The sequence below is a fragment of the Alexandromys fortis genome, unplaced genomic scaffold, assembly GCF_014885135.2.
Source record: "Alexandromys fortis isolate MF-2015 unplaced genomic scaffold, M_Fortis_MF-2015_v1.1 scaffold_2_1_26212458, whole genome shotgun sequence".
NCBI lineage: Eukaryota > Metazoa > Chordata > Mammalia > Rodentia > Cricetidae > Alexandromys > Alexandromys fortis.
The window spans coordinates 4,963,601-4,989,924 of NW_026067930.1; the positions used below are offsets into that span (position 1 = coordinate 4,963,601).

The 26,324-nt window shown below is 43.5% G+C and overlaps 1 protein-coding gene across 1 annotated transcript in view; it reads left to right on the forward strand.

Annotated features, from left to right (window-relative positions):
- The first annotated feature begins 3,675 nt into the window (after positions 1 to 3,675).
- Fam135b (family with sequence similarity 135 member B) overlaps positions 3,676 to 26,324 on the forward strand; it is a 262,927-nt gene continuing 240,278 nt past the window's right edge. Inside the window, exon 1 of the mRNA XM_050145127.1 lies at positions 3,676 to 3,812. The gene's annotated coding sequence lies outside the window, so the exon portion shown is untranslated. The remainder of the gene's footprint in view (positions 3,813 to 26,324) is intronic.

The window sequence follows — 26,324 nt, forward strand, 5'->3', positions numbered from 1 at the left end:
AACTCTTCCTGACACTTGCTTTGCAGTACCACAGGGTGTCACTATTGGAAACATGCCTCCCATCCAAGGATGCTGGCCTGTTCTTCATGGATTCTTTGCTTACTCACAAGAATCTCAAGCTCCCTTTGCTTCTTTACGGGAGAAAACCCTCATCCTAAACCCCAGAGTCAACTTCAGCAAAAATGTTTTTCTCTCACATCCCAGACTGCATAGTTTGATGCTCACCCATTCAAAGGGACTGTTACAGTCATCTCATTCTATATCAGCCCTGGGGTTGGCTAGTGTAACACCTGTCATGGAATCAATCTCCCTCTATTCAATCCAGCTGGTTACCTCTAAATATAAAGCCGAGGCTACTTCTGTTTCTCTACATACTTTATAACCATAGCCCCTCATGAACCAGATTCAGAGTTCTCACTGGCCTCCTCCGTAGATGATTTTGAAAAATATGTGTATTGTGGAACTGACAGCTGTATTTAATGAGATGTTATTAGGTGAAGGAAGCAAGGAGAAGGGTGCCTAGGAGACCAGGAGGTCTCTGGCTTCTATGATTCGATGGATGAGGATGGGACCCATCCCTGGGAAAGGCAAATAGCAGCATCTATAATTTCTGCTTTAGATTAATTTCTAGGGATTTTTTCACTGTAGACCTTGTAGTGACTTTTCCTTAGAGGCCTTTTGCATTGTCTGGTTGTTCAGGGCCTGACAATGATCTTAGTTTGAAATACATGGACAAAACCAACTTAGGGGACAAAGGGCTTATTTTAGCACAGAGTTCTGTTATGGCCCATGATAGCATAGAAGTCACAGCAATGGGAGCTTGAGGGAGTTGATGAAATCATCTACAATCAGTAGTTGAGAATAATAAATGTTCCTCTGCCTAGGCAATGGTGCCACCCACAGTGAACAGGTCTCCCTGCCATAATTAGCATAATCAAGATAATCTCCCTGATCTAGACAATCTTCCACTATATTCTCTTCACAGGTGTTTTTAGATTGTGCCAAGTTAAAATTAAAATTAAACAAATGTACTATCTAAGAAGTGATGTGATGTAGCAATAAAAATCAATAAAAAAAAGAAGATTAAAAAAAAGAAGTGGAGAGACCCAGCTACAAGGAGGGTATAAGACAGAGGGTGACTGAACCCAGATGCCATCAACCATCACTCCAGCCAAAAGCCTGATAGTATCGTGATGGCTGATCCATGAGTAGGGTCTTAAAAGGAAGGGCTTCATAAAAATAATTTATAATGCCATTTTTGTCACAGAGGGGACAGGGGTAGGTTTGGTGATGTATCTGATTGGAATATGTGTCATTTACATATGTACACACAATCTATGTAATTTTTTTCCTCAAAAATTAAAAGAGTTTTACAGAATTCATGCCTCTAATTCCAGCCCTTGGGAGATAGCACCAGGAAGATCGGGAGTTCAAGACCAGCCTTGGCAACACAGAAAGTTTGAGACTAGGCTTGATTTTTATGAGATCCTCTCTCTCACAATGAAAATATGTTTTCACAGATGAGTACTTTAAAAGTCTCATTCCCACTCCAAATTTTCCATTCAATTTTCTCCCAGCCCTTACTGGCCTTGGCTATTTTCCCCAAGTTTCTTACCTAGCCCCTCCCCCCAGTGTATTTCTATGACAATACAAGACAGGAAAACACAGATTTGCCTGACTGTTTCTCTCCTTGATTCAGGAGAGCTAAGCTGTTTGAAACACTATTCTGTACTATGCTTTTTTTTCACTTAACCTATCACAGAGATTTCTAGTCTAGATGCTTGAAGCATGTTCCAATACAAGGGAACAACAATTGCAGCATACCGGCTCTGCTGGGCACCAATAAGTGCAGAGAAAGAAGCACATCGGAGGCTTGCGTTGACTTTCAAAAGTAAGGTTGCATAGAACTGAAATGCAAAATAAATGTCACCCGATTTAAATCATATTTCAAGGACAAATATTTGCAAAAGAAAGGCAAGCATTTCCCCGACGGAGAAATAAATATTCCTTTATTAGCCATCCTCCCAGTATTTACTTGTGTGTGTATTGTTCCATACTTGGTTAGTTACTATGGGGAGGATCAGCAAAGCAGATGGGTCATTTGTTCTGGTCTCTGTGCCAACAGGCCCCTCACAATAACCCTTTTGCAGTAACTTACTGCCACAGTAGCCAAAGAGGCACTCTTCTTCACATCACATGATGACCCAGCCTTTTCCCCTACATAAATGCCTTAGGTGTTCCCATTGTGTTCAAGGTCAGGTCTAAGCCCCAGTCCTTGGTGTGAATCTAGCTGTTAGCTGGTGTCTCACCTCTTGGCTCCCTCTGATCTAGCCTTACTGGATGTCCCCTGTGTGGGGGGGAACAGGCAAACAAACAATCAAAATGGAACAGTCCCGCCTGTCTAGTTGTGGGGCTTTTGCCTGCCCCCTTTCAATCTGGAATGAACTTCCCCGTTCATTACCATCACCTTTGATTGTACTCACTCACACCTTCTTGCAAAGGTCTTTCCCTCACTGCCCTCTAGCGACCATCCGACTTTCTAGCTGGTGTGAGTTAGCACAGCCTAGTCTAATAGAACGCGGAACCTCCGCGTATCAGCACTGGTTCCACTCTAAGCCTCCTCTGTTACCTGTAACAAGTAGGACACACAAACTTCTTGATACTGTCATGTGGGATGATGCATTCCTAGGCAAACTACCCGCTGAAGGATGGCCAGCAGATGGGAGTTGCCTTATCTTTCCCCCGTTGTTCTCATCTACTCCATGGACCAAATCGGCACACCTCTAAACCTCCAGTGTCCAGTATGAAGAAAGTCTGCACATGATGGGTGAGTTGTTGACTAATGACCATTGCGTATTTAGTAGTGGTGGTATAGGTCGCTTGGCACTTTTAGCCTTTCAGCATGTACTTGTTGCCTCCCCTGACTTCTCCCAAGTTTAATAACCCTCTCCCCTCAGGGTCTGAAAGGAACCTTCCAGCTGCATCTCAGTCTTGGTTCTAGAGGACAGTCCCAGCGTGGGGACTGAGCATGCTCCTGGCCAGCTTGGGCTGTTTGGGGCCGGTCTTCTTTGGCCCAGCGTCTTGCGCCCTCCACAGGCTGGGCGGGCTGGCAGGAGAGCCTGCAAGCAGGCGGGGTTTGGCCTCAGGGCAGCCTGGCGCGTCTAGGCTCTCCTGGCGGACAGGGGTGGGGGATAGGAGCGGCGCCTCCCAGCCAGTCGCACAGCCTACCGCGGTGCGCAGAGGCTGCAGGAGCAGAGCCGAGCGGTAGGGAGGGCTCTCTAGGCCTTGAGCGCGCGCTGTGTGGTGCTTAGGTTTGGGCTTAGGTCCCGGTGGGGGAAGGAGAAGCGCAAGGGCGCTGAGGTGAGCAAAGCCCAGAGACTCAGCCAGGGCTCAAGTGCAGTCTCTCATTCTTCTCTCAGGCGGGGGAAGAATTCCCTTAACCACATTCACAACCTTGCCTCGGGCACCTTAGCTGGGGCTGCCAGGAGGCCGTGGTGGCCGGGCAGCTGTTGCACCAAGAGGGGGCAGCTGCGGAGTTCCATAACCATAGCAACCGCATCAGTACCAAGGCGGCAGTGGCGGCGGCGGCAGCGGCGGCGAGGGCAGCATCCGTTTGCTCCTCCTCCAGGCAGCCTCACAGTGGAGACCTGAGACACAGCTCGCAGGTGCCGTGGACTCCTTGGTCCGCCCACGGTCGCTGCCAGTGTTGGCTGCTGGAGAAGGTGAGAAAGAAGAGAGCGGGACCAGAGCTGGAACTGGGCCCTAGGAGGTGAGAGAGAGCGAGAGAGCGCGAGCCCTGCAGTGGGAGACAGGTAGGTGAGAACGCTCTGGGGTCACCAGCTGTAAAACTCTCTCCTTTGTGGCAGTGACGTTTTGGGAAGCGCGGATGCTAGTTGGATGGCTCTCTATTACTAAGTGAGGATTCTGCCGCGAAATGTGTTTTTATCTTTCTCTATTTTCTCCCAGATCTCTCTGTCCTCTGATCTTGCCCCACATGTGGGCAAGTCTTGAGAGGACAAGAAGGAACACTGATGTGACTGGGTGAATGAGGTGGTTCCCCGGGGACTCATTTAGACCTGTCTGTTCTGGTCCTCTGAGCCACTGAGGAACAAGCTCAAAAGACCTTGTTGAGATGGAGGGGGTTACGGTCTCTGTTCTGTGTGGGGCAGCTGACTCAGAGACCTTCTCTTTTGGGGGTGGGAAGCAGTGTCGTTCAGTTGTGGTACAGAAAGGGACGATAACACACAACAGCTCTTCATAGGTAAAACCAGCTTCAAACACAACCACCGCAGGACATATTTAGATAGGGTAGTAGTAACTCTTAAGATGTGAGGACCAAGGAGTACCCCTAGAGTTTACTGTGCTGTAGATAAGATGCTTTGATTGTAGGGGGGGGGATCTGATAGTAAAAGAAATAAGATTTTTCAACCAGCATTAGGAAGAGACTCTCCTCCCATCCTCCTCATCTATTTTCCCCCTCCCTCCCTGATGCCAGCAAAACAAAAACTGGATGGTGTTCAGAGACACCCTCCAGCCCTTGGCCACTGACAAACTATCCCACTTTCAGACAGCTAGAGAAGAGAACCCCACTTCAGTCCCTAATATAAACTAGGGGACAATGTTTTCTACTGGGTTCCAATGGTCTTAATGTTAAGTTTATTTTAAACCCTGGATTCGCTTGGTATCTACACTGTATGATGGACTGTTAACTGCGTCTTTGGGCCAGGGAGAGGGCTGGAGCTTTTTGGCACATAAGTTCACCCAGTTCAGTTGGGAGAAGAACCCCAAAGACCCAATAAGAAGAACATCGAGTTTGGTGGATAATTTGAGTCAAAACCTCTTCATAGAGTTGAGCAGATTTCTGAAGAATTTCCAGGACAGGTAGCCACTAACTGTGAAAGGGTTCTCTTTTTATATCCTAGCCTCAGGGGATTGTGGTAAGACCCAGTTAAAAGGGTATGTTCTTTAATTGGGCTTTTAATTTATGATGTGGTTATGCTACCCAAGAGGATGTGATCTGGCCAGTATTTCATCTGGGGATTTATACCACAAGGAGGACAGTATATTACAGGGAGATGGTACATTGTCACGTAGAGGAAAGAGGGCAAGAGTCTGGAGTCAGAAATGGGTCTCAACTCTGTTTCTATGATACACCTGTTGTATGACCTTGAATTGCTCCTACCTTGTTGGGACTTCCCTCGTTTATAGCATGGGATACTAGCAACCCTTGGAGTTTGCTAGGCTCTCCTAACAACCAAATGTAATGGGAGAGGGTACAAGTGGGGAAGGATTTTAAAGTCTGATGACTAATGCAATTTTAAGAAAAGAACCATTTTTCTAAAGAACAAGTCTCAGATTAGCAAGGCATGCCATAGATATCACCTATGGAAGGAGCGGAAATACTCCTCAGTGAGTCATGGCTGGAATACTGTCTTGTTCTGGAGATACCTGGGCAATATAAAGAGGGCTTTGTTGGGGGGGTAAACACTGCATGTCCTCCTTGTTTATGACTGCTGAAGGTCAAGAGCTTTGCCGTGGAAGGTGGTGCTCCAGTCTGTCCATCAGTGAGTTCTGTGTAGCACAGAGTGGACCAAACATCGGAGAGCGCAGAGAGGTATTTGCAAAAAGTGAGGATTCCTTTAAATGCCGCACACACTGTGGGTTCTTTGTGAGCTGCAATTGTTTCAAATCCAGCTCTGTTCTGTAATGCCAGATTTATTTGATGAACCTGACCAAATCCGCAGAGTTACATTTCACTGCTGAGGGAACTGTAATCTCTGAAAGGAGCCAGGCCTGGTGTTCTGCCCTTCTCTGCTTGTTTGTGCTTCTGCTTTGGCCCATGCTGGTGTCTTTGCCAGAAGTAACCATTCCTCACTTTCTTCTTCTTTTTGTGAACCAGTTCAAAGGCCCCATCAGACCTGGAGCCTTCCCAACAGGACATTCTGTACCTGTTGGGACGGGAAGAGTGTGCTGTGTCATTGCTTGTAGACATACATCTTTTCTCTTTAGACTCTATGTTCCATAAGGGCAGAGGCTTCTGCCTACCTGGCCTTCCTGGTGGCCCCAGAACCTATTTTGAATGGTGCTGAGTGAGAGAATAGACTTTATCCACAACCTGACCACATGTCCTGGAAGAGGTACCACAAAGTCTGTTCCTGGTACCTTCCTGTCTCAGGCTGCAGCAAGCCAGAGTGATGTTTGCATTGTTTAGGGCCAGACCACTGAAGCAGAGTGAAAGGTACCACAGGCACAAACTTAGTCCCAAAACATTCATTTCTTTTCCAGGGACACTTTAGAGTTGTTGCAGTCTGGTGCTAAATGGCTTTCATATAACATTTGCTGAGTGTTTCAGATAGGATGTGTTCCATTTAGAATGTATTTCTGGTCCTTCCATTTAACTCTTTTAACAGCTTTCATAAAATGGGAAACTGTACAAACAGGCTTCAGAGAGCCTAGGACTGGGCACAGGTTCTAAGAGGACTGAGAGCTAGGGTGCTAGGCTCTCCTTTTATCTCAGTTTCCTCATTTGTAGCATATGACTCTTGACATCAAACTCACAGTTGATGCTGACCACTTAGGAACAGCAGTGCAGAAAGAAAAAAAAAACACCTTCCCATGACCCACAAAGTACTCATCATCAGCACATGCTCGCTTTTACTTCATTTCTTCCAGAAAACGAGCAGCAAGCCTGAGCTTAATTGCACAGGCCTGGATGAGATGTACTCCAAAGCCCTGCCTCCTCTTCTTGTTAGCTCTCTGTGACCTTCAGTAAATCATTCTATTCCCTCAGCCACTTGCCTTCCCTGTAAGATATCATAATGACGGTTACCTTCCCAGATTGGCTCAGAAGACATAAAGTAAGAAAAATGGCATGTGACTTCCCAATGAAAAATATAGTTGCCAATTATAGAAGGTTCCAGCATTATTTTAAATGCCCCAAATCCATTTCTTTCCTGTATTGCATCTGCAAAATAGACATTGAGATTGATGAAGGGGTGGAGGGAGAGAGGGGGAGAAAGAGAGCAAGCGAGAGAGAGAACACCTTTTGGTTATACTTGAGATGTGAGAGTCCGTGAGGGAGGGGAGTCCAGTTAGTTGTGGTTCTGGTTCTGATTCAGGAATGGGTTCTAATTCTGACATCGTTTATAGGACTGTTGACCTGTCCCCCATGTTCAGACCTTGGTTCCATTATCTATAATTGGCCTGGAGGATTTCAATGGCCCTACTTACTTGTCTTTCAATACTCGTATACTTTGACCTATGCTCTCTTTACCGAGGTTTCATCTGTGGTCTTCTATCTCTGGCTCTCCATCTATCCTTTTCATCAAACCTTAGAACTTGTTCAAAACTTTAGACTTCAAAGCCTAATGCCACCCTTGACACCAGGAGTCTTTTCTTTCCTTGTGAAGGTAAGGTGTTGAACATGATCTTTGGCCTTTGGGATTTTTTGGATACCTCAGTCCACCTCTCCCCAGGTAAAATGTTTTGCTGCAATGTCTAGCTTGCAGGAAACACTTTATTTAACCAACTGGAAGGTGCATGTACGAATTCTGTTATTATCTGAGAGGGTTAGTGGAATCTGTATGATCTCTAATGTTTTTGGATCTCCTGGACTATGGGTGATCAGCAATGTTGAATGTTTCTGCTGAAACAGGAGCCATTTTTAGGTGACTACACAGTAGTCTCTGACGTTGTAGTAGAGGATGATCGCACCGCCCCCAAAGGTGACTGACACCATGAATCAGTCTCTGTGACGCCCCCCTTAGTGTGGGTTGAGTGGGATCCTGCTCATTGGGTGTATAGAGTTTATGTAAAAATTTTTCCCTCTGTCCTTCCACATGCCAGACCTGGAAGTTCCACCATGCACTGGGCAAGGTCCTGCTAATAAACTTAGCATCTGTTTTGGGTATCAAGCATTAGAAGTGAGAAGAATGCACCAGGTCAGGTTCAGGTTATATGAGCCAGGGGAATGGCCTTCTACCCATTTCCTAGAAGAGACTGTCAAGGTTGATTTTAAATAATAGAAGAGATCCAAGCTCCGGTCCGAAAGATTATCTGTGTGGAGAACAGAGGGTAAACAAGTGGTTATAGGAGGTGACATGAAAACGGAAGAAGAAGTGCCAGGAAGTGAGTACGAGGCTGGGCTGAGGTAAAGTGTTGTCCACGGTGTCTGGGGAGATGGAGAGAGGTGACATCACGGAGAGTCTGCACACCAGCCTCTTAAGTGTTCCCTCTCCTCTGAAGGTCATGGGAAGCCAGGAAAGACCAGTATTTGTACAGAATGCTCTTGTCTCTCTAGCTACAGAGTGGAGGGTAGACTAGAGAAACTAGATCAAATGAAGCATAGGATGGCCTGAAAAATAACCTGGCAGGTAAGAGTTGCTTGCAGTTGGGCCATGGGAGCCAGGATGTAGAGAACAGGAGGTAGCGAGTCCTGTGATAATAGTGCCGGAGAACGGACCATGCTGCTTCATCTCTCAGACAAATGTCTGAGTGGAGCACTGTCGGGATGGGGACCAGTGAGGGAAAAGGAAAGAAGGGACACAGTTGTTTTCCTGGCTGTCTTCCAAGACTCACTACAATCACTCTCGGTCTGGTCCTTTCACCCTGTACCTGAACTAATCAATCTGACTGAGTTGGCACGCTGGCCTCCCTGGTGAGCCTCTGTACACAGCAGCTGGCTTGATGGTTGGAAAATTGAAACTGAATTTGATAAATCAAAGCCCTTCTCTGTTTTCGTAACCTAGAGCTGAAAACCTCTCTCCAAACTTTAACCTATTCCCACCCCAAGATAGACCCTCATCATAGCCTCTCTTACTGTCCCCACCTGTCATGATATTCATTTTTAACCTCTGGTCATCTTGTTCATATCCAGCAGTCCACAGAGATGCATTCTTCTGGGATCCTCTTTTCTTCCATAAGCAAATGTTCATTTGCAACTTATTTTGGCAGCAGCTACAGTGCCTCCTTACGAGAAAATTAGTCCACCCTTTGTCACCTACTTCTGAACAACATCTCTCTTTCCTCTGTCTTTCCCTACAGTACTTTAAAAAGTGTACCATGGAACTCCCACTGGTAGAACAAATTTTCTCAAGTGATGTGTGCTCAATGTGTGCATACTTGAATAAATGGATTCACGAACGAATATAGCATTGGCTTCTGAGAACTCCCAGAAGAACAATAGGTCCTCTCCTAATGCGAGATGAGTCCATGTTTGTCAAGTGGACAAATGTATGAAGGAAAACAAGATTTCTAGACTCTAGGATAAATGATGATCCCAACATTATAATGATGCAGAAGATAAACAATGACATTCTCAATAACAGATTAAAAATCATTACAGGTTACATCCCTCTGATGTACTCTGCATGTCCTGGCAGTTGGACATCAAGACCACTCATAAATGCTTCATGAGACATGGAAACCTAGAGAAGTCCCTGTTTGATGAGTCCCAAGTGTGGCATTCACTGGAAGGTCTGGCTGCTTGGTGCTCATTCATACTGTATTTTAGGCATTTTTTTTCTCTCCAGTATTTGATGTCATGACTTATATTTTAATCAAAGTTATAGTTTTTCTTTGTTTGGCTTCACAACACAGGGAAGTTTTCCCCTGAGAACTTCCTTTCTAATTTTGAGTTAGGTGAAGTGATGTCACAGTTTCTGAGATCACAGTCTTCAGCTATGGAGGACTGGTAAGAGTAATGAAGAGAAGGGGTGTATTCCATCCTGAGGGGTGGGGGAACGTTGGGCATGTAGCTATTCCCGAGGCAGAGCCACCTGTTTCCCTCTGATGGAACACTTTGTTAGAGCACAACAGGAAGTCTCTGTATGGACATGAGCTATGGCTGGAATGGCAAAGATGGCTCTGATTCAGACTTGTCTATCTCTTCCAACCAGATGCACCTCCTGGTAATGTCTCAAGGAGAGGCTCCCGTGGAGGCTTCGTTGACATACCAGTGCCTTTCTTTTTCCTCAACAGTCAGTTGAATTCCTTTGACTTCAGCTTTGACTTGAGTGTCTGACTTTCTTATGTCCAGACATTTATTCTTCTTGGGCTATTACATTTTAGTAAGCTGAGTATCTGGAGTCATCTGCTATGAGAAACCTGATACAGAAAAAAAAAATGAATAAGAACTTAAATATAAGTGCTGGAGAGGCTGCTCAGTGGTATGGTGCTTGTCACTCTTGCACAAAGCCCTGGCTTTAACTATCTGTAACACACACACACACACACACACACACACGTACACATTCATCTAAATGTCTAAGACGGTCTAAAACAGATAGTCTGAAACAAATTATGTCCCTCAAGCAGGATGTGGGGCAAAATGTCCTAACTTGTGCAGTGAAGGGACTTGAATATACCATAACTCATCTAGTCCACATATATTTTATAAGAACACTTTATGACCCCTGTTCTGTCCTAGAAGCTTAGAGGGCTAAAGACCAAGTTTCTTTCCTTAAGAAGTACACAGACTATGAAAAGAAACAGAGTGAAGAAACTACAGAACAGAATGGATCAACCACAGAAGTGACTCTTCCAGGGATGTGCTATGAGTATAGGTTAGAAGGATGATATTCAGCCATGACTAGACCAGGTGGGTAGCTTCTGGGGCGGAAAGATACCTAAAAGAGGACACAGATGATAGGTTGATGTTAGATAGACAAGCATGGCGTATGGAGATAGGAGGTATTTCAGATAAAGGGTAAAGCCAGTACTGGGACCAGCATTTGCTTAGGACACTGCACACTGAGGGATGAATGGGTGTGAACTACCTGGGGGAGGTTTGAGGCAAGGGTGAGAAGAAAGAAAGTTAGATAGTTAAGCACACACTGAGCCAAACCGGGTCTTGAGCACCTTACAGGGGAATTTAATTTTATCTGGATCCAAATGTGAGTTGTGGGCAAATTTTACAGTGAGGAAATATCACTAAATTCTTGTCATTAAAGTTTTCCATTCTGTCTATAGTGTAGAAAACGCACAGGGAGAATATAGGCAGTGTAGAGGCCAGAGACAGTAGTTAGATGGGAAACTGCAGGGCACATGGAGGCAAAGACATCCCAACTCAAATCAAGGTAGTGGGGATGGAGGCAGTAGATAGAACTGGAGACATGTCAAGTCAGTGGACTCTGAGGGCTTTGCTAGATAACTCCGTACACCATGCAGGAGAGTGAATGGGGTTACTAACTTGTTCTGACACATGGACTTGTTGAATTTTGACTGGGGGACATAAGGCCAAGAGAAAAGGTTTTAATGTGGGAAATGATGAATTCTCTTTGAATAAAGTAATGTAAAATCTCTGAAGCTGTCCATATATATTGTAGGTAAGTAGAGATAAATCAGAAAGCTCAGGGGAAAAAAAATTTCTTGGATGCATATGTAGTATTAAGAAGCCATAGGCAGACATTTCTTGAGACGACAGGAATGGAAGTTATCACCCTAAGCAAATCAATAAAGAACTCTTTATGAAAAGGGGGATCCTGAATATTATTAATTAGATTTAATGATTTATAAAAAATGGCATGAAATGAAAATAGAGATGAAAAGTATTTAGAAAGACTGGGGAGCTGGAGAGAGGGAGAGAATGAAGGATAGAGGCGACCAATGTACATGCACACATATATGGATTTTAAAAATGCTGTAATAAATATTTTAATAAATAATTACATTTCTACCAATCGATTTCTAAGGCACATAGAATTCCAATAAGTTAAAACATTGGTTTTATTTGAGAAGAGATGAGAGAATTGAGAGTGGGGGTGGGAACAAGAGAGGGTACTGTTGAGGTTAGTGTGATCAAAGTATATTATATACATTCATGAAAAGACATAGACTCATGGATTTCTGAAATTAATATATGGTCATAAAGTTTATCAAGATAAAAAACATCACTGTTCTAAACTCACAGGCCCTCTACCTCTTCCCATCCAAAATGAAAATCACAAGTCAATCTTTCTCCTGGGTAGTTTCCCTTTATGGAGACTTCTCTATGAAAACACTGCTGGCAGGGTCACACTATCCCTAAGGTTCCTATGGTTCACTTCTTCCCTGGCTCAGGCCCTTTCTTCATAGAGTTCTCTCTGGAAGCTTCTCCTCATTTCTAGGTCCTGAAGTTGCTTTATTTTTATTCATAGTGCTAGAATAATCTTAAGAAGAATTTGTCCACCAACGCAAATAATTCAAATCAGACCAAATTAGACCGAATCAAGGCCCACCCTTACTGCAATACTTCTGGGTGGCCGGGGGCATGGCGAGGGAAAGGGAGAGAGACAGAGCGGGGGGGGGGCATGCAAAACCCAAAGACCACTTGTTCTTTTTCTTGATGGCAGCCTAAATAGCCTGTAGGAGTAGTCCTGACTCTCCCTGGGGAGGGGTCAGTGTTTGGTGGGCTTCCCAGAGGTGGAGTCTGGACCAAGGCAACTCCCAGGGAGAGGGGGCTTGAAATAGAGCTTCCTGCTCCATTCCTGCTCCAAGGGTGGATGCTATGGGCTGGGGCGACACTTTCAATCAATCACATAGTGTTCATGAGTCTATCATTCTCTGAAATAGTAGTATAGATATATCAAATTATTTTCTTACTGACTCTCTGTCTTACAAGATAGTGTGCTCGGAAGTACCTGGACTTTGCTACGTTTATAACTGCATCCAATACTCAGGAGAGTTCCTATACGCAAACAGCATGCAATAAATATTTATAAAATAATAATGAATTAATACTAGGAATCTCTAATAATAAAATGCTGCTTTCTATTTTCAGTTTAAAATCGGTAACCACAGCGTGACTGAAGTATAGTCTGCACAGCCTGGTCAGAAGGTGGGCATCTGGCTCAAGGGCACACCGAAACCTGGTCCCAGATACTGCTCTTTCTCTGAGGCAGCCTTCCTTGCCTGTATCTTCTGCCAACACTGGCAAAAGTCTTTCAAGTTGCAGTTCAGTGGAAAAGACACTAGAGCACAGCACATAGTTCATCACCAGGACTTAGAGTAAGGCAGACTGAGCCATCTAGCAGATGACTGCTACCCAGGATACTGCTTAGCCCAGGGGTGAGTGTTTTATCATTTCTTGGGAGTCATTTCCTATTGAGACCAGTAATTATGGGGCAGCAGTACAGCCACCCTGTTTTATTTAATCAAAAGATAAGAGCCATGTTCTCTTGGATAGTGATTCTTAACCTGAACGATGTCAAGGATTCATTGAACATGTGATAAAATACACAGCCACTCTTCTCAGACAAAGCTAATGAAACACATCCTGTTAAACCTTACCAGAGTCATACAGAATCCCCAGTTCTCTTACGGTTCCCAGTGAAGAACGGATCTTTGGATAGGGCTTCCTTGGAACTGTGAAGATCCTGCATGTACGTCATATGGTAGATGCATTCTTACTGAGCTTCTGCACAGCATGTCGTCTGAGTGCACGTAAGACAGGAGTGTGTCAACTAAAAAGCATCATTTTTAGAGGGAAGAATGTCTTGGGTTGAATCCCGGTTCTGACTAGAGTTAACACTTTGTCCATCTCTCCTGGGATTGCCCAGTTTCCTGGGAAACCTCTCAATCCTGGATAACACAGCTGGGATGGTCACAGTAGTTCTAATACTTGTTAGTTCAAGGACCCTAGGCAGTTCCTTGATCTTGTGGAGGGTCTTGCTACTCTGTGTCTTTGGTCAAGTTCCTGAGCTACAAAGCCAGAATTGGGATTCTTGAGAGTGATGGACTGATGTTTTGTCTGTTGAAAGAGGGCAGGGAAAGAAAGAGGGGTTGAGGGGGGAGGGAGGGAGGGAGGGAAAGAGGGAGGGAATGAGGTAAAATGGGAATAAGAGTGAGGGATAAGAGAAGGATGAAGAGAGAGCAAGAGTGGAAGAGGGAGAAGGAGGGAGAGAGGAGACAGAGAGAGGAAGAAGAAAGGAGAGGAGGGAGGAGAAGAGATGGAAGGAAAGAAAAGAGAAGGAGAGGGGACAAACAGAGATGTGGGTATAGTTCTGGTCACAGTCTGATTGTTCTTAAGGCTCTGGGCTCCACCTGGCCCATAGCACAAGGTTCAGGATTTTGTATTATGGATCTGACTTTGGCCACATTTCTTCTCAAATATTTGTGAGCAAGGAAGTTACTATCAGCCTGGAACAGTTCTCAGGAGGCTTTCTTAACTATGTCCTGTGTGTTATCAGCCAACACAAGAATTTGGTGAAGGGCACCCAATAGAGGACCACTCATCACCTTCAATATTTTATAACCTATTTCCAGTGGAGCTCACCCGGCCTGCTTTTGATATAAATCAGATGCTCAGGGGACCCTGAGAGAAGTATCCAGAAAAACAAACTGCCGAGCAAGGGTCTCCTAACCTTGGAGTGCTTGGAAGCCAGGCAGCTTTCCCATGCCTTCCTTTTCCATTTTCGCTGCACTGTTTGTTGCTTGTCTCTCAAAAAACACGAATGCAAATATATTTTAGCTACAAATAAGAATGAAATATTGTCATTTGGATAAATATAGAAGGAAGCATCAAAAGGTAAAATAAGCCAGCACATACATAAAAGCATCCAAATGGGTTTCATTCAATTTGTTGCTCAAGGCCAAATGGTTAACCCTAAACACAGAAGTGCTGAAAGAGAGTCCTGCACAGTGGGGGCTTCCTCCCAGATCCCGGATTAGGCACAGACCACACATAAACACCCTTTTCACAGAGAGATCCTTTATTAAGCAGGGAAGAAAAGTTAACCTGGCTGCTTTCTGACTCAGGCAGAAAAACAGTAGCAAATGACCTTGCAGGTGCAATTTTAAGTAGAGAAAGAGGGAAGGTTTGTGTTAGGATGGGCTAGGAGGCAGTGGTAGAAGAGATAGAAGACAAACAAGAAGGGGACTGAACAAGGGAAAAGGGGTGGGAGTATTTGTCCCAGAGGGACAAAGGACTGCCTCAGCATAGAGGGGAGACAGACTTGGCACATAGGCAAATGACAGGTTATAAAGGTAAAATGGGAAGCCCCATGTTAAAATGAGGTGTTTAGCTTGGGCATGTTAATTAGATGAGCTAAAGGGGACTTTGCTGAACTTCAATACTTAAAGAGCCAAACCTTGGTAGGTAGCTTCAGGAGGAGAAAATGGCCAAACCAGGGAATAGACCTTAGTGACTAGCTTTAGAAATTTAATCTAACATTTTTTTTAAATCAAGGTAGAGGGGGGAGAGCAAGGTCTGTCAGAGCCATAGTCTATGGATTCAGCAACATTCTTCCCTTGATCATGGTTAGAAGCTCAGCTTCCTCATGGACCGATCTCAGCACTTCAACTGTGTGTGTTACTTAACTTGCCTTACCTTTGGTTTCTTTTCCCCTGAAGCAACGATAAAATGCATCTCACGTGGACCTGTTACTAGTAATAAAACTATACTAATAAAAAGGAACAGATTCAATTACAATTCACAGTTCATAGCGGGAAATTATTTAGTGCTTGCTCTGATTAAAGAGTGACCTGAATACTTTAGTATCCATTAAGAAGAGGCAGAATTTTATTCTTTAAGATAACTTACTGGTTTTTATTCTATGTGTATTGCATGTATGTATGTGTGTGTATGTGTACCATGTGTGTGTGCAGTTCCCCTTAAGGCCAGAAGCTGATATTGTAGCTCCTAGCGTTGGAGTTATAGACAGTGTGGGGACTCTGTGTGGGTGCTAGGAACTAAAGCTGAGTCCTCTGCAGGAGTAGCAAGTGCTCTTAGCCACTGAGCCATCCCTCCATCCCCTGAAGCAAAAAACAAGTTTGCCCAGGTTAGATTTTTACTTAATGGTATATCTCATAGGATAGATCATGGGATGACAGTGTTTGTTAGGTAGCACCCTGGACCTTCTCTGTTGCACTTGGGAGATGATCATGATTTAGGGGTTCTAGAACATTATGTGTGACCATTCTATGCAAGGACTTAATTCAGAAGCATAGCTAGCAGTGAGTCTTCAAACCAACCAACAAACAACAACAAAAAATACCAAACTATAGTCTATACACTTGACTGGAGTAATACAAAAGAGAGGTTTCTGAAGTAAGTAGCATCTGACACTGATGAAATCAAATATAAAGTAATTTTTATTCGAAAGACTGGATATAAGTTATCTGGAAATAGGTTTCTAGGGCACACAACATGTGAGGTGTTACTTCAGGTAGATGAGATGTGGCTTTTATGAAACCTTGTTGATTTTAAATGAGAGTGTAAAACACACTGAAGAATAAATTACCCTTTTCTGTTTGTTTAAAGGAAATATATAAAGATAGGATTAACTTTCAAATCTTGGGACCAGGGTAGAATCCGTCAAGTGTGGCATTTCAGCATACAGGTTTCTGTTGGCCTTTGGGAGGAATAGGATGGTTATTTATATAATTGCCTCTGAATCACACAATAACGTTTCCTTGCTTTTTTTTCTTCTTAGTTTTTAAATTGCATGAATATTGGAAGTAAAGAGTGACCAATACAATCATGGTTTTTTTTTTTTTTTTTTTTTTTTAGTTTTTCGATACAGGGTTTATATATGGTTTTAAAAAATGTCCTGGAACTAGCTCTGTAGACCAGGCTGGTCTCGAACTCACAGAGATCCGCCTGCCTCTGCCTCCCAAGTGCTGGGATTAAAGGCGTGCGCCACCACCGCCCGGCTTACAATCATGTTTAAGGGATATTTTAGCCTTATCAGTGTGGTGATATTTTATTTGTGCTATAACAAATAAAGCTATGCTGAGGATCAGAGAGTGTGGAGTGATCACTAGTTAGCCTTAGAGGCCAGGTAGTGGTGGCACACACCTTTAACGAAAGCATGTTGATCTCTGTGAGTTCAAGGCTAACCTAGGCTACAGGAGATCGATCCAATCTAAAAGAGAAACAGAGCCAGGCAGTGGTGGCTCACACCTTTAATCCCAGTACTTGGGAGACACATGCTTCTAATCCCAGCACTAGGGAGGTGGAGAAAGAAAGGGATATGGCCAGTTGGAGAGAGGAATGTAAGACAGGAGGAGACAGGAGCTCAAGGCATTCAGTCTGAGGACTTGTAGAGACAGGATATCCCTTTCTGTCTGAGAATTTCGTAGAGGTAAGAAGTAGTGACTGGCTGTTTTACTTCTCTGTTCTTTCAGCATTCAACCCCTAATAGCTGACTCTGGGTTTTTATTATTAAGCCTGATTAGAATTCCTGCTACGTATCAGTCAGCACTGAAGATGAAGGAAGGGAAGTTCTTTCTAAGGCCCTCTGTGTGCCGGGGCTAAGGAAGGTTCGTTCACTCTTAGCTAACACTCTTACTTGAACTCTATGTAGAAACTATTGTCAGCCACAGAGGAAGGGGAGGAGAGGAGGCACAGAGATGGTCAGTATTTGCTCTCAGTTGCACAGCAAACCTGAATGGAAGCTAAAACCTGATTCCACGGTAATTTGATCGCCAAAAACATTTCCTTTCCCTATCACTCCGCAAAAGACTCTTGTGAAGAATCTTTAAAATTTAGCTACTCATCATTTAAAAAATAACCAACAACAACAACAAAGAAAACAAGGCTTAAAAGCCATCCAAAATAACCATATGGCCAGTTTACCATGAAGTTTTTCCATTCAGCTTCAAGTTTGGAGGATGTGATTAAACCTTTGTTTGATGACTTGGAGAAGGTGATTTATTTAGGGGGATGTGGGTGATTCCTAATGCCAGGTCTGCTCCAACATCTTTTGACTGTGAACATGGCTATACAGAAATACCATTCATAGGATTAACAAACTGCTCGTGTTAAATACACAAACAACAGATGACTATAAAGCCAAAGCAAATCATGTTCTTTGTACTTATTCAGGTAAGAAGTCAAAACTTTACCTATTTATTTTTAATACATTATTGACGATTGAATCAAAAGTGAAGGGAAATTCCTCATCTGCCCTTTCCTCTCTGTTTGTATGGTTTAATTCAGCATCCTTCTGGATGTTTGAATTCCAAATCAGTGACTAATGTTTATGCTGGAACTTCTGGGATGTTAATGAAATATATTATGTACATCTAGACTTAAAATCAGTATGCTATTTTTAAGATGTGTCACATGTGAAGTTAAAACTGAGGCTGTGTTGAAACAGTGGAATGCAGTGGGAAAGAGAGATTGCAGAGTTGGTGAGTGAGTGTGCCCAGGACTGGAAGCTTCCTTTGCAGGTATTCCTGGAGCCCTGAGTTTGGCTTTCAGAGGTAGAAAGGGTGAGATATTACCCAAAAGAGGTTGGTGGATTCATTTACACTTTTGGCACAACCGCTCTTTCTTTGGAAGAGCATGGGCATGTGTGCGTGTGCGCACCTGCACACACACACACACACACACACACACACACACACACACACACACACCACTTTCATCTGGAACATCCCTCACTGGTCCAGATCCATCTCAGTCTTTATCCTATCTGGGAAGCCTCCCCACTCCTCAGGGGGTTGAGTTTATCACTTCCTTCTGGGGCCTCACAGAACTGGACTTAGATGGACCATAGTATCATTATTGTAAGAGGCTGTGGTTTATGAGGGTAACAAATTTCTGAGATCCTAGCTCCCACCATGGTTACCTCTGTTCTCATAGCCAAATTACTTGATCTGTGAACTTCATTCATAAAACTGAGATTAAAGAAAAGTTCATCCAGGTATGATGCAACAAGCCAGAAATTCAGGAGTTAGAAGAAATAGGGGTTGGGATCTGAGGCTTTTTTGGATTGCATATCGAGTTCCTGACAAACCTGGGTGAGATAATAGGAGTCTTGTCTTGGAAGAGATGAATACGCTGAGATCTCCAGCCAACAATAACTAACCCACAAACACATAGGAGCAAACCTAGCCAAGGTAGTGAAAGACCTCTTCAGCGAGATGATGGAACAGTAAGGAAGAAACTGATAGCCAGGTCACTGGGGGATCTCCTGTTCTCATGGGATGGTAGAGAAATATTACAATAGATATGTTACTGAAAATGATCAAAAGAGAAAATGGAATTTATAACAAAATTATATTTCGATAATTAAGGAAAAATAATTTTTGAAGTTGATGTGAGATCACACACAAAAAGAATAGTCAAATCATTCCAGCGCAAAAAGCAGTTGATGGAGATATCATAAAATCCTACTTCAAATTCTATAACAGAGACATGATAATGAAAGAACATAATGGGACCAAAATGGACATGTAGACTCTTGGAATAGAACACAGGACCCAGGAATAAACATAAGAATATCCAGTGACATGCTGGTGCATTTGTCCCTGTGCGCGTGTGTGGAGGCAGGGGAGATCATGAGTGTCCTGCCCTACTAACCCCTCAGTCTTATTCCTTTGAGACAGGGTATCTCACTGAACCTGGAGGTAGGCCGAAAGCCAGAAAGTCCAGTGATCCTTCTGTCTCGGCTTCACCCTCAGTGCTGGGTTAAGTGTGCATGCTTGCACACGTGTGTGTGTGTGTGTGTGTGTGTGTGTGTGTGGTCACACTAATACTTTAAATAGGTGCTGGGACCTAAATTTAGTCCCTCATTCTTTTCACAGCTAGTGTTCTTACACACTGAGCCACTTCTCTGGCTTCTGTTCTCCCTAAACATTTTTTTCTATTTTTATTTATGTGTGTCTATGTGAGTATACACCACGGATGTGTGGGTGCCTGTGCAAACCAAAAGAGGACATTTGATTCCTAAAGTGCTGAAAACACAAGCAGTTGTCAACCAGCTGAAGTGGATGCTGGAGACATCAACATGACACATAACAGAGCTACCTTCTTTCCATCAATGTGCTTACACTAGTATAGCAACGCCGCCCCTTCTGTGGGTTGTACTGGGATTCACTCGATGTATATTTTGTTGGTTTGGGTATATAAGTTATATCTATCACTGTGGTATCTGATGTCCTAAATCCCTCAGGGTCAGTGAACTTTTCCATTTATGTTTAAAGTTTTACCTTTTCTAGGATGTCTTGTAGTTGGAATCGCACAGTAGGTACTCCTTTCAGATTGCTTATTTTCCTTAATAATATACGTTTAAGACTCTTATGTACCTTTTCAAGACGCGACCACCCATTTCTTTTTAGTGTTGAATGATATTCCATCTTCTAGAAGTGCAACCACATGCTTATCCCCTCATTTACATCTTGATTGTCTCTAAATTTGAGTGTTTATGAATAAAGATTCCATAAATATTTGCATACAGTTTCAATTTGGGGGGGATAGACACAAGGGTTCATCTAGTTTAGGTAAGTATCAAGGGGCATGATTGTACAGTAAGAGTGTGTTTGACAACTGTCTTCCATGCATTCTGTTCGTTTATCCAGCAAAGCCAGAGAATCTCCTTCATATCCCCATTGGTGTTTTTATTGTTTGTTTTCAAGATAAGTTTTGGTGAGAGTCTGAAGAAAGGAGAGGCAAGGACAATTAGTCTAGCAACTTCTGGAGATACAGAGGATACTGAAGGAACGTGTTGAATATTGAGTGATTCTGAGGTACTGGTGTGGAGGGCAAAGTAGGTAGTGGTGTTACCTGCAGGCAAATGAAACATCAAAATTGAAGATTTTATACTTAGTCTGTGGCACATATTGGAGGTGCTATTTGGGTTGTTTTTTTTATTTATAAAGGTTCTAGTGGATGTCAGTTATGTCACTGAGAGTAAACCTTGAGGATTAGATCCACCGTTGATTCTGGTCTTAGCTCTCTCTTGCCTGGCCCACCATGATGTGAAGCCTCAACTGCATACTACTTTGAACCGTAGCGCCATGGACTCCATCATGGCATCCCTACTGTGATGTACCCACACTGTGGGCCAAAGTAGTTTCTTCCTCCTTGATGTTGCCTATCTTAGAACGTTGTCATCATGAAAAGAAAAATAACAAGTCTAGATGGAGGCTGCTCAACACATTGAGAATATAGAACAAAATCTTTATCATACACAATCTCTTCCAAGTGTAGTGAATAAAAATGTAGATAAATTTAAAAACAAAAACCAACCCCAGCTAAGAGCCCTAGCAATAGTGGAGAGGGTGCCTGAACTGCCCTTACCCTGTAATTATATTGGCGATTACCCCGTTATCATAGAACCTTCATCTAGAAACTGATGGAACCAGATGCAGAGATCCACATCCAAGCACCAGGTTGAATTATGGGAGTCCAGTCAAAGAGAGGAAGGAGGGATTATAAGAGCAAGGTGAAGATCATGATGGAGAAACCCATAGAGGCAGTTGGCCCGAACTTGTGGGAGCTCACAGACTGTAGACCAACTAGGGATGCTGCATGGGATCAAACCAGGCCCTCTGCATGTGGGCGACAGTTTTATAGCCTGATCTGCTTGTGGAACATCTGGCAGTAGGACCAGGATCTGTCCCTAGTGCATGACCTAGCTTATTGAAGCTCATTCCATATGGTGGGAAGCCTTGCTCAACCTTGATGCAGGAGCTGGGAGGAGGTGGGCTTGGTCCTGCTTCAATTGAATGTGCCAGGCTTTGTTAATTCCCTGTGGGAGGCCATTCTGAGGAGTGAATGGGAGTGGATTGGGGAGAAGTGGGGAGAGGGGAAGGGAAGGAGGGAGAAGGAAAGGTAATTGGTATGTAAAGTGAATAAATAAAATAAATAAAAACAAGCCTCTAGAAGTAATAAATGTTATGCAGAAGAATATAGAATGGTAAGAGGAATCAGAAAACTTGCTATGTTAGGGCCATAGGCATGTTCTCTCTAGAGTCATGTGAGCATGCAGGAAGGACTTTTTGTTAGAAGGAATGACCAGAGATAGTCAAGATGGTTCTGCAATATAATTTAACTCTTTTATGCATTCACTTTCTTTTTGAGACAGGGTCCGGAACAAGAGTAGACTGGGGTAGCCTCAGATTCACAGAGATCCACCTGCCCCTGCCTCCTGAATACTGAGTTTAAAGGTATATATTACCATACACAGCCTTATATCTAGATTTTCCCCCCTCTCTCTCGTACATGTGTGTAGGTGTGTGTGTGTGTGTGTGTGTGTGTGTGTGTGTGTACATATGCATGCAGAAGCCTGGGGTTGACATTGAGTGTTTTTCTCCACTCTCTCTCTTTTTAAAGATAGAGTCTTTATGGCCAGCAAGCTCCAGGGATCCACATATCTCCATGTCCTGTACCTAGAAGCCTCCCTGGAGTTACAGATTCATGCTGCCATGCTTGACTTGCTATTAGGGTTCCGAGGATACAAACGTGGTACTTTGCTTGCATGATGGGTTCTGTGGTAAATGAGCCATCTCCTTAGCCCATGTCTAGACTTCTAAAGAGCTCATTATAAATGTATGCTTAGACATGGAGTTATAGTCTCTGAAGTTTTATTTGACACTTCTCACTTGCCCCTCACAAAATGTGACATAGAGGGTATCATTATTCTCGTTCTATGAGCTAGGAAGAGAGGCTCAGAGAGTCCATCACCTGCAGATGGGCACACAGTTGGTAAATGATGGAACTGCAATATGTATTATTCCTGATGCAGAATCCATACTTTTCCCCATGCATCACCCTTCACAAGTGGTCCAGGCAACACATCAGCTGTATTCACAGAGCAGATTAAGCGTCCTCGGTCTTGCCAAGAAGGAATTGGGGCTATATTTGTTTTCTGTTGGCCAGCTGTCTTTCTACAATGAATTTGCTAATCTCAGATAAAAAAATCACTGAATCTATTTAAAGTTTAGCTCAAGGCACATTGATATCGCCAAATAAAACATGGGATATTGGTCTTTATATAGTGTGCAGAGCAAATCTGTCCTGTAGCGCTCCTTGTCGAGGTCTCTAGGGATGCTTTATGTTTGAAGGACTCACTCTGTTTAGTTTTATGTGCACTCACATAATGCTTAGATGAACTAAAACAGTAAAAAAAAAATCACAATTTGATGGGAAAGTTTTCTTTCTCATATCAGTGCGATAATATATCTGAACATGATTAGCAATTGGTCGGAAATATTTTTCTCATTTATTTTGTCATTGTGGGTAAGTCCCTCTGATGACAGGCTGATCTCTGGTAACCTATTGATGAAAGCGTAGTAGGCTGCTCTCATTGGCAACAGCTACCTTTGGCGTCCAGAAAGACTTAAAGAAATTGTTTTGAATGGTGTTAGTCAGAATCTGTCTGGGACATTTTAAGAAGGCTCATCTCCTCAAAGACAGAAATGAGATGACCAAAGAACTTAGAACTTCTCAAGTATCTATACCCATGAGGTTTGTGAAGGAAGGAACCCATAAGTGCCAGGGCATTTATATGCCCTAAGACATCAGAAGATGCTACACTTTATCGTGTGGCAATGTGGATCTCAGAATGATATCCAGCAAAAAGCTTTTGGATTGTTCTTGGTGTTTCCTCTTGCAGCAACAAGGGTGTTCCTGTGGGCTGAGGAAGGCCATTTGGTCAGGTTTAAACCATTTGGTCAGGTTTAATGGTTAGTTTTGGGTTCCACTTCTGGATCCAGTTGTCAGTCAGGAGCAGAGCTGGTCATACCACAGCACTCCTAGGTGTAAGCAAAAGATGGAAATAGTTTGAATTTGAGGAGAATTTACCTGATCATTTTATTCCTGTTTCCAGAATGTGCTGGCTCCCATTAAGGGATGTCCTTCTGAGTCCATCTCATGCTGTTTATGTGCAGTGTCGTGTCCCATTCATAATAAGCCATGTTCCTTTTGTCTTCAGGTAGATATATATACCAATCAACACATCAGTTAGCAAACCAGGCACATGACTTTCTCAGGCTTCCCGAAGCTGTCTGAGCTGCTGCTGAAGGAGCCACACTTCTACCCACTGCCTCTCTGGAATGGTGTCAGCTAGAATCCAGTCTTTGTATTGTAAACTCAGCATGATTGTTACAATCCTTCAAGTCTCCATAATTTCTATCCATCTCTCTTTTACCTAGTGGAATTATAACAATTAGCAGGCTCCCAAATCCTGTTCTCCTTGGACTGTGCATCATCTTCCATATTTTCTTACAGTCAAACAAGATCAGCCTCACCCTTCTACACTAGGAAAGCAAAATGAAACAGTGACAAGATAGGTACTGCTTCTTACTCAGTCTCCTTGTCCTCAAACATGTTGGTTCATATTTGCAGAGCTACCACCGGAAGATAGGATTCCCTCTGAAGTCAACTCTCCTGCATCTACTGTTCTGGATCCCAGCCCTAGAGAATGACATGGGGGAGGTCTATTGCCTACACCTTTACTTGCTTCTTCATGATTAAAAAAAAAAAGCTTCCTTTCTCCTGATCTATAGCTCAAGAGTTTCTGCAAATGATAGAAATTTCTCTCCCTTTTCAAGAGATGTAAGCACAGATACATGCGCATGGTGACCCTCCTGACCACAGACATACATGCTGTGCCTCTTCCTGTTCCTAGACTTTCATCCCCCTGGAAAGTTTACCTCAGCCAGTTTGTCTAAACTGGGTGGTTCCATTTCCTTACTTTTCATTACTCTTCTCCTACTGTGTGTGTTCCAGTGCAGATCACAGAGATTCTTAAGTGAGGCAAGCGTCCAGGGAAAGTTTAAACATGCTCATTGGAACATAAACAGAAAATGCTACAGCTTCTTCTTCTTCTTCTTCTTCTTCTTCTTCTTCTTCTTCTTCTTCTTCTTCTTCTTCTTCTTCTTCTTCTTCCTCTTCCTCTTCCTCTTCTTCGTTTTGGATTTGAGTGATGATTTTATTGGGGGGACAGGGGTTGTGACCTATTTCTTTTCTTTTTTAAAAAAATTAAATCAATTAATTTATTTATTCCCCCCCATCTCCTTCCATCCCCCTTTCCTCCACCTGTCTCAATTCGCTCCTTCCCTATTTCTGTTCAGAAAGGGGCAGGTCTCCATTTTATCTCAATTAGCTGTCTGAGTGTAAAATATGCAAGAAATTCGATGTCTGACCACATCCTGCAGGCTGCTGGTGCCTATATCCATCCATTTATGAGGTCATAAACACAGATATATTGAGGCATTGTAGCAGACTCCCTTATGAAGCAGGTTGGAGAGGTGGCCTTATTCATGTACATTTCAGTGTACAGTTTGCAGGAACTCATTAGACTGACTGGTAGATTGAGGAATTTCATTTTTAACCACACCACACTTACAAAAGAACATGTGCCTTTCTATGGTGAAACTAATAGGTGAAGACAATGCTGATAACTATATTTCTTTACAAAGTCACTCTACAAACTAAACAACAAAGCTGACCCAATAAGTTACTTAATAAACTGTAATGTATCATAATTTGAAAGAGGGCTTCCTCTGGCCCACACTCAGCATGAGCCCATTTCCATGCCTGAGACTTGAGGTGCCCTTGGATGTATGACTACAACATCTGTACAGAGCCTGGCATTTGTGGGTATGTGTGTGGGCTATGTATCGTTTCTGTTGTCTGCTATGATGCGGGTCTAAAATGTTTCGGAAGCTCTCCAGTAAAGCTGCGTGCATCCCATCACAGGTCCTCTGTGGGAGCTGCAGTGTTCCTTCTCACGGTGGCTTTCATATTCCAGTCAGAGATCTCCTCTACCAACTCTCGCCTTGCTTTTTAACTTGCCCTCATCTCTGCCATTGTTCTATTACCTCATTTAGTTGATATAGTCCATGGAGAGGAGGATGTCTCTGCTTTTGCTTGAGCTTCAGCCCTTGCACGCTGGCGGTTGTACCCATGTGGTAACACCTGGTGAACCTCTGCATCAATGCACACGTGACTGGTGTCTTTCTGGCTGGGCCCCGTTGGTCATTTATCGTTCTGTTTTCTAAGTTGATGAATTTGCACGTGTGGAATGCTGGCAGCTCTGGTTTGAACTAGCTGGTGATCCTGCTGAAATCCAAAGCAAATCACCCTCCTCTTTCCCCAATACCATCGATACTTGACTTTTCTATAGTTTAAGGTGTCACACCGTACATGATCCCTCAGGGTCATGGCATGCAGTTTTTAGGTAAATTCTCCGGTGTGGAAGGCACTGGTGTCTGCTTCAAGAAGTTACAGCTTTTCTGAGTCAAAAGCCTTTGAGACAGAATTGAAAGAGACAGAACTTGGGAAGCCAGGTGTCTCGTATTTGATGGGCCGACACAAATATTGCATGCACTTTCCAACATCCAGCCTGGAAAATAAAAAGGAGGGGAAGCAGGGGGAGAATAAAGACAGCAGGACCGGTGGGATCATGATGGGATGGATTGTTTCCAGAGTAGGAGGAGAATGCTGAAGATTTCACAGCTGCGCACTGCTCAGGCTTGCTTCTGCCCGTGAATACTGAGCCACGGAGCGCTAAACACATGGGTCGTGAGGCATGATGCAATTATTCCTCACAGCTGACCTCTCAGACACATGTGTAAATAAGCTAGCGTCAGAGGAATGGAAATATTACCTCACC